A 9,458-nucleotide genomic window follows, 5' to 3' on the forward strand; every position below is an offset into this window, starting at 1 on the left:
TGTGTATATATATATATATAACAAAACAAATCAGGCCACAAAAAAAAGCCCACAGTATAATATAAGAGTTTTATGGGTTGTAACTTTAGCCTAATATCTTTAAGTACAACCAAAGGTAGTGCAGTCAGGTTTGAAGTGGGAGGAAACAAATAGCCCTAAATAAAGTAAGCATTTGATCGCTGGACTACACTCTGTATATGGCATCACCTGATCTGGAGATGCTTTCTACAAATGCCTGGAAAAAAATAAATCAAAATTCTTAAACCAAACTAATTCAACTGGAGTAAGGTAAGTTTGGTGTGAACGCAACATTAGAACTCATCAAAAATCTATTCATTTGACCTAATAATTAATTATCACTTTAGGGATTAACACGCCAACCTTCACTCAACCTCATTTCTAGTATTCAAACTTCTCATATGCTCATATGCTACTGCTGTGAACCTTTTCTATAGTCTGCTTCTGTTCCTTCTCCCCATCAACTCCTTATCCAACATCCTTTGTCCAATTTAACTACGATCCTCTTTCTACACATGTCCAAACCATCTCAGCCTTGCAAGCTCCTCTCTCCCTGCACTCTCTTTTTCACCTCTCTGTGCACAGCACATTACCTCGGCTAGTTGACCCCAGGTACTTAAACTCATCCATATTCTATACCTGTTCCTTGTAGACTCAGTGTTACCCCTGTGTCATTCATTTATTTTGCATTGTGTCTAAGAACTTATATCCCTCCGTTCTCTAGAGCGCCCTTCCACTGTTTCAGGTTGACTTCCACTTGCCCCCTAATTTACCATGGCTGAAAATCCCATGTTCAAACATCACAGTGCAATTCCTTGTGTTTTTAAATAGTTTTTTTTTTTTTTTTTAAACGCAGAATTCTAAGCAACACTACACAATTTTCTGGTAGACTTTTTTGTGAATTCAATAGCTGAAGTAAATATTTTGAAGGATATTCACTTTACCCGAATATTTTTTTGCCCGATTTGCTTTATGTTTTCTAACAAAATCAAACAGGTTAGTGCTCTGCAAACGGTAACCTTGGCTACACATTTCTAATGTATATCAAAGAAACAACCTAAAATATATATCCACACAGAGCCATAACTCTATGTGCACAAATCTGGATCTTTAGCAATCCGTCAATGCAGTTCACCACAGCCGGAGGAAAGTGTGGGTGAAAGGCCAAAACAGTCCCCACATTTGATGCAACTGAAATCCAAAACGTTAAATTAATAAAAAAAATAAATAACAGCCGCTCATTAATGAATCTTAAAATGAGTGAAGACAAAGATTAAATGAAGCATCTTGCTTTGGAAGAAGAAAAAAAAACATAAACAGGCTTAATTAGGTCTGCAGTTGTGCTGGGAAAACCAGGCAGAACGTGCTTTAAAAAGAAGAAGAAGAAAAAAAAATTGTCTTTAATTTTTGCCTCATTTCACCGTCGGTTGACATCTAAACATTTTCTCGTAAGGCCAGTTCACATACCGTATGTTTGATGGCTCAGGAGAGTACTGCTCTGTTCGGAGACAGTTTTCTGACCCAGAACCAAATATGCTGAAAAAGTTTTGTCATCTCAAGTTTTGTTGGCCCCATGAGGAAAAAAGTCCTGAAAGTTCATTCTAACATAGTTGTTGGGGAGAATTTTCTTCTTCTTTTTTTTTCCTACTCAATGTGTGGATTTTTAATGGCTTGAAATATGTTGGGGAAATCCTGTAGACATAAAATGATGTCCACCACAGACAGGACTGCGGCCGGCATGCAGGCACCATGGCAAGAAAGAATCCCCTCTTAATAAAATTTTATTTGGTGCCTTTTTTGTGAGATAGAATTTTTCAGCTTTATAWATATATATATTTTGTTTTCATTCTTCTTAACAAATATACGGGTTGCAACTTTGTACATTTAGAGTTGGGTATAAGTGACAGGTCTGCACAATTTTAAAATTGTGTAAAGGCCGTTTTGTTTGTACTTAAAAACACTTCGATAGGCAAAGTGTGTATTTTCTTTTCATCTTGACTGCACAGGTACGTCTCAGTAAATTTCAAAATGAATTCAGTCAATCTGCGTCACTTTATTTATCACTTATGTTTTTCAGTGGATTTTATTCCAGGTACACTTATTACGTTTATTACAACAATGTGTTGTTATGCTACGGTTATCACGGGGCTACAGAATCTATGCATGCGACATGATTCAAACTCTGAGCCAGAAGGATAAGTGATAAGACCTCAATTCTAACAACTGGACTCTTCAGAGAGCTTCATCTAACCATATTTCTGGAACACTTTGTAGATGGACAAAGTGCAGTAGAACAAGGTTCTCAAGCAACCGGGATAATTGCAGCATTGAGAGGCTTGTGAAGCAAAATCTATTGAATTTATGAAATCTCATTCGTTGTGATTAATTTCTATATTCAAGAATGCACTAAATAGAATCGAGCTGGATGGAGAATCATTGGATTTGTGTACGCCTACGAGGGTCGGTGGGTAAAGGACAAACATTCCTCCATGTCGCTGTGTAACTTTCTGTAGTTCTAAGTCCATCCATTTTCTTGCACCCTTTTTCCCTCAGTGGGGTCGGGAGGGGTGCTGGTGCCCATCTCCAGCCAACGTTTTGGGCGAGAGGTGGGGTACACCCTGGAAAGGTCGCCAGTCTGTCGCAGGGCAACACAGAGACACACAGGACACACAACCATGCACACACACACTCAAACCAAGGGGCAATTTGGAGAGGCCAATTAACCTGACAGTCATGTTTTTGGACTGTGGGAGGAAACCGGAGTACCCGGAGAAAACCCACGCACGCCCAGGGAGAACATGCAAACTCCATGCAGAAAGACCCCAGGCCGGGAATCAAACCCAGAACCTTCTTGCTGCAAGGCAACAGCTCTACCAACTGCGCCACTGTGCAGCCCATTCCTCCATGTCGCTGTGTAACTTTCTGTAGTTCTAAGTTCACGTTTCAATTGTAATCATCCAGCTGACGCTAATATTATTTAACTGGCACTGACACCTTCCATCAATCCAAAATGTCTCATTAATCCCAAAGGAAGAAAAAATATATATTTTGTAGTAACAGTCAGATGCGTTTCTTTAAAGTCATTGCAGATGGTGATGGCTGCGGGCAGGAAGGATGTCCTGTAGAGCTCTACATTACAGCGGCGATAAAGAGGCCTCTGAATGATGACGGTCTGCTGCAGGATTGCAGTCCTGAGAAAAGAATGCCCAGGGTTCTCTATCAGATTCTTGTTTTTTTTTTTTTTTGCAAAATTATCTCCACAGGATCCACAGCAGACTCCAGAACAGAGCCTTGTTCCGGCTTTTTATGCTTCTCACGTCACTTTGTGAGATGCTGCTGCTCCGGCAGACGATGGCAGAACCAGCTTAATGGAAGTAATATTTAACGTATTCATATTTCTCCTGAAATCTATAAAATCATCAGTTTTTTTTTTTTCCCGCACTGAAGATGAGATGATTGCTTACACATCTTGCCAACAAGTCGGTCCAGCAGCTCTCAGTTTGTGCTTAGTTGAGAAATGTTCTACTGCATTATACGGTACGTCAGGGAAACATGGTGCATGTTTTCACAATGTAGTCTCAAAACAACCAACAGCAGAGTTTCTTCATCTTTCTAAAACCACTTTATCAATCCAGACAAGATGGACACCAACCACTGTAATTTCCCCGCCCCACCTCTAGTCCTAGTCACACAGACGTCATGATGGGATTTGAGCCAAAGGTGTGTCTGTTAATATACTAAGTTGAAGGGGTTAATAATGATGCAATCACTTATTATTTTATGTCAACATACTTTATTGTCAGTATTTTTGTAGGAATCAATTTTCGATTTAACATTAGATGTTGCTTTTTTGGATTTTGTTTTGATAAAAATCAAAATATTTGTTCCTCGTGGTTGAACTGTAAAACCAATAGAAAGGGTGAAACGTCCAACAAGGTGAATGTAATTTCAATAATATACCTTATTTATTGTTAGCTTTCTTGGTATGCTTTGACAAAAAAACTAAAGAAAAGAAAATGAAAATAGATTACTGACTTAGAAACTTCTTTTTTTTTTTTCACACGTTCTGTAACGATTCCGCATAAAGGTGCTTTCCCAAAGATGCATCAGAATCCACTGTAACAATAAAACTAAACCGTAGCTTAGCAACACTTGGCATTTCAGTCAGATATGTCAACTATTAAAAAGCGGCATACGATGCCTATGTTTCTCAACGAAGAGTCATTTTCTTTCAGATATGTCATTACTTACGAAAGGACAGGAGGTTTATTTGACTCTAAATCACATAAATGAATGTCCAGAACAGTCATTTCATTCGATGTGTCCACTGATTATGCATTAAAAAAACTTGACTGTTATGTTTACCGAAGAAAATTGTTCAATGTAAGCTAAGCTCTTGAAAATTCATGAAAAGTACTTTTTTTTTTTCTTTTCATCGACTACAAATCCTAAACAAATTACTCTTAAATGACGCATTCAGAGATGCAGGTGTTACTGCGACGAAGTCTGACAAACCCCACGCCTTTAAACATGAATATGGATTTTCACTAATAACCAAACGGTGTGTGTCTCCACGTCCCCCGTCAGATACACACTAATGAGAAGTGACCCGTAATGGTGTTGTTCTGCTATGATGGCACGCCCTCAGTAAAAATGACAGAATTAAATAGAAGGTGTTTTTGGGGAGAAAAAAAAAACTGTTGCATTTATTCAGAAAACCAGAAACAATCGGTGGGTTATTAGACGTTCTATGAACTGAGGGATCTTAGTATCACAACTGCATGTAAGTAAAGTTTGTCTTACTGTCGCAGCAGAAGCATTATGTGGTTTTGTCACTTATCAAGGGGACAGTGTTCAACAGATTAAGATAAAATGTTTTGATATAATTACATTTTAAACTCTGTTGACTCGTGAGTCTCCTGTAAAAGCTTACTGGAAATTTTTAACGTTTCTCCTCGCAGAACTTGTTCAGTTGAGTCACCTTGCACAAACCTTTTCATCTCTGCCAGCGATTTTATTTTCTTTTTAGTTAGATTGAGTTCATGGCTTTGTGACGGCCTCTCCAAATCAATTGACTTTGTTGTCCTTAAGTAACTCCGCACATAAGTTGCTTAGAGATATTATCCATATGCTAGACCCATTTTTGCCAGGCTCTTTTTTTGAGATGCAGTGCACCAGTCCCTACCACAGAAAAAACACCCACTGTGCCCGCTGTAGGGACTTGAAATACCCTAACAAAACACACAAACGTCTGGGTAACGGCACACTTCCGCTTCCTTCCGTTGTGACGGCTTTCCCAGTTTGCTCCAAAAACCGTAAAGACAATCAGCCATCTGAAAGCACACTCCCAGTCCCCGCAGTGGTTCACGTGTTGAATCTGCTTCAAAACTCGCCTCTGTGATTGCAATGCTTCGGGAAGTGTTGCCCCGAGGCTCTTCTCTTCGACTCCTCCGTTTCCTCCCGCCGTGACAGCTGTATCTCCGCTCTGATTGGGCGGACGCTTTGAGAAGTTCCTGACCTTTCAGAAGGAGCCCATGTGGCCCGATTCGGTTGGCTGGTTTACATCCTGTCAAACACGAGTCCATGAGGCACAGAAAAACTGCGTCCCATCCAGAAAATGTCAAACTGTTGTGGCAGTTCTCTGCTGGCACTACACTCTGATATTTTTTATTTTTTTTTTTTGAAGAATCTTGGCTGCGCCTGACGCTTGTCTCGCGGTTGACCGGAAGAACTCTGATTTGCATTTACATTTGCGAAGCGCCTGTGCAAATAAACAACATTTGATGTGGTTCAGAAAAGATCAGACGTTTTGAGGGAAGTTTGAGAATAAAGCGCGTGGACTTTGAGGCACAAACACAATGGAAAAACATCGAGGCCAAAACAGAAAAGATCTTTCACCGCAATAAGTCAAAAGAGGGAGGGGTTGTTGCGCAGGACACTCCAATGCCAGCAAAAGCTGTAATTAGTAAGTTAATTACTCTTGTATTAATACTTTATTTGTGATTCATGGAGCTGACTGCAGGCTTGACACATGCATTTCATTATGCTTGACTTCTGGGAATGAAAGGCTTCTGCAGCTGCCTATTTAAAAAGTTTTCGCATTTATTAAACAAACCGGAGTTTGGACTGTGCAAAAGGTGAACTCTTTAATTCACTGTTTTGAGGTTGGAAATTTGTATCTTTTTGTCTTCTTCTCATCGCGTTTAACGACTGCTTTGCTCCGATAAACTGACTGTGGGGTTCTTGTCCGTATGGATAGCGATACGTTTTGTTAAACCTCGTGTTTTAGTCAAAATGATCTAAGTGCTTAAGCTGCTTCTGATAAATCAGGAGATCCTGATTTACCTTATTTTTGATCGATTTAAATTTAGTTTTAGTTTTCTGATGTTTACTGAATTGTTTTATCTAGAATTTTAACGTCGCCGGATACAAGTTGTAACATCTCGTGACTATGCCCTCATGCAACACCACTTAGCTCGTTTTCCAGATGTTCAAGATGTTGCGTGTATTTTAAATGAGCATAAGAGCAACAATCGCCCGGCACCTCCTCTTCAGGTGCCAGGCCTGGCCGCTAGTCACACACAAGCTAGCAGTGTGTGACTGGCTTGGTCACACACTGCTGGGGGATGGACCCAGGCACCAGAAGTGTTTAATGGGATAAATCTCCCTCAGAGGAGCGAGCACTGATTTTTTTTTTTGGGCATAGAGCTGGGTTTCTTAAAAAGTGGGATTTGCTACTGGTTGCAGAATCTCATCTTGATGACTTTCTGAAATTAGATTGCCTCCAACAATGACGAGGTTTATTTTCATGAGGGAAATTTCCCTCCCTCCCCCATAATACTGTCTCTGCAAAAGGATGTTTGCCATTGAGAGTGTTTAAAAAAAAAAAAAAAAAAAACTTGCATACTCATCTCTACTTCTCAATCACAATTTTACTTCCCTTACAAATGTGGCACAATTTAAGGGAGAATCAACAGACCTCACCTCGGTATGACATTCTCTAAAAGCAATTTCACAACAAAGAAAGACCAAAGGGAATCCCCTTACTTGTTCCGTTCGGTACAAAAGGTTTCCCAAATTGAATTAAAAGGTTGTTACAGTCTTTGGCTTTAGAAATGGGAGGTATTAAGGACTCGCAGTTATTCATAAATTCCCCCTTTTGAGAAAACAGTTCGTAATTATCTACGTACTGCACAAAATCACAGTAAAGATTAGTGAAATTTTCCATTTTACTCTATCAGCATACTGTCCCCTACATAACTTGGAGTTGTAATAGTTGCCTAATTCATGTTGGAATGCAGCAGGAATAGCTTCCAGTCCTCCATTTTTGATCCAAAATATAAATGCCATATTTGGAAAAAAATCTACCAGCTATAAACAAACAGAACTTCAGCATCAACAACAGGTCATGTAACATTAGGTGATTCAATTCTAAATCAATAAGGACAAAGGCTTATATGAGGAATTAAGACAAAACAAACAAACAAAAAAGACAAAGTAAAGAAGAACAATATCAAAACATTGCTTTTTTTGTTTCTTCTGCTCCTAGTTGGACCCAATTTCATTTCCAATTTCTGTTCTTGAAATATCAGTGGCAGCATCTGGACAAAAAAAAAAAAAAAGATTGTCAGTTTAGACGTAAATCCTACACATACACACAAGCTTCTCTGTGGGAGAACTGCTAGTCATTCAATGTGACGGAATTTATCTACATTTGTATTCCTCGTGTCCCAACTCCCATTTGGAGCCTTGCTTGTCGACGACTTTTTCTCCCAAGATCTCGACATGGAGGCATTTTATTAGGAAATGTTGGCAATCAACATAATGCAGCGTTTTCTATGCAGACGTTTAGGTTTCAGGAAAAACACGACTCAACCTAAACTTAATCTAAGCCGTTTGGAATGACTCAGTTGATTTATATAGTCCCAAACTACGGAACATGTTGCTTAAAGCCACCTTGCAATTAAAAAGTCAAATAAATCAATACCGACTTGATCCTAGTTATCAAATAAAGTAGTAAAATTCAGTTTATTCATATTTGTTAAGTTTTCTAGGGAATTTGACTTAATAAACATTCACTCCTTCTGCATGAGCGTGTACCAACAGTAGACAGTTTCTTGCATTGTGTCACCGACTTTGCAGCAACCCTTCATACCGAGCATGTAGAGACAGCAGAGGAAGAAAAAAAGCCTCCCTTAACAAGTAGAAACCTCCAGCAGAAACTGGCCCGGCGTCCATCTGCCACAGCCGACAGCGGGTTTGAAAAGACGGACCATTTAGGCATATGTACAAAGTGTGAGAGAATGTATATGAATAATGTGTGCTTCGCCCCTCGGCGATCGGTTATGTGTTGGCAAAAGTCAAGTACATCAAAAACCTGCCACCCACACATACTGCGGGTTGGGGAGGCCGCTTCACAACGTTGACTCATGTACTTGTGGCTCCCGTACGCTAACGTTGTCAGAGCTGCAGTCTGTCGGCTCTTAACCGCAGCTAACCCACCTTGTGCGGGTTTGGTAACGGCACACGCATCACGCACCGACGAGAAACCGCTGCCTCGTTACGGGGGGAATCTTTTATTACATCTTTTGTTGGACACCATCCGCGGCGTATTAAAGAATGAAAACCCATCACTTGGATAGCATAATTAGCTCGCGCTCTTCTGAAGGGACGCCTTCCCCGTCTTTGGTGGCGTTACAAAAGGCCCCGGCTTTGTCCTCGGCTGGAGGTGTCATGCCTCCGCTAATGTCAGCATTAATAACTTGACATGATCTCATCTACCGCTCTTATGTCCACCAGGAGGTGCCTGGCACCGGCTGTGCCCGTTGCTATGGCAATTAATCTGTCCAGAGATGTAATACAGAAGGGTGGGCCAGGGCACAATGAGCGGGGACCCTATTAGATGAGAGACAAGTGATAATTATCTTTATGTTGCGTGGGAGAAAGGGCAGGGGCAGTCAAGGGTAGGCCAAGGCTAACAGCGGTAAATCTCTTGGCCCGCGTCTCTGCGAGGTAAAGGTGAGCTCGGGAACACGCGCCGTGTTTGGCTTCCCTGATTGATCGGACGAGCCCTGTGTTTTCAGCCGGCGCCCGTTTGACTTTGCAGATACATTTTTTTTTTTTTTGTCCCTCAACATGCCGTGTTTGGACAGAACACCGGCCTTGGCATGTTATCTCATCTGCAAGATAAACTAAATGCATTTTTCTTGTCAACATTGTTTCAGCTTTTCCTATTAAAAGACGTGCAAAACAGTTGACTCGGGGTTGTTAGATAGTTATCAATTGTTTAGCGGTGAAAAGAGGCAGAGGGTAATGATTTAAATTTTAAATTTTTTTTGGAACACAACCAAGCGCTGTCTTGAGAATAAGGGAGTTGTTTAATTTCATTTAATTCATTTGAAGCTAAAATGATGTAGATTTGAGACTAATGCCGATTTATT

The sequence above is a fragment of the Poecilia reticulata genome, linkage group LG18 (genome assembly GCF_000633615.1).
Source record: "Poecilia reticulata strain Guanapo linkage group LG18, Guppy_female_1.0+MT, whole genome shotgun sequence".
NCBI lineage: Eukaryota > Metazoa > Chordata > Actinopteri > Cyprinodontiformes > Poeciliidae > Poecilia > Poecilia reticulata.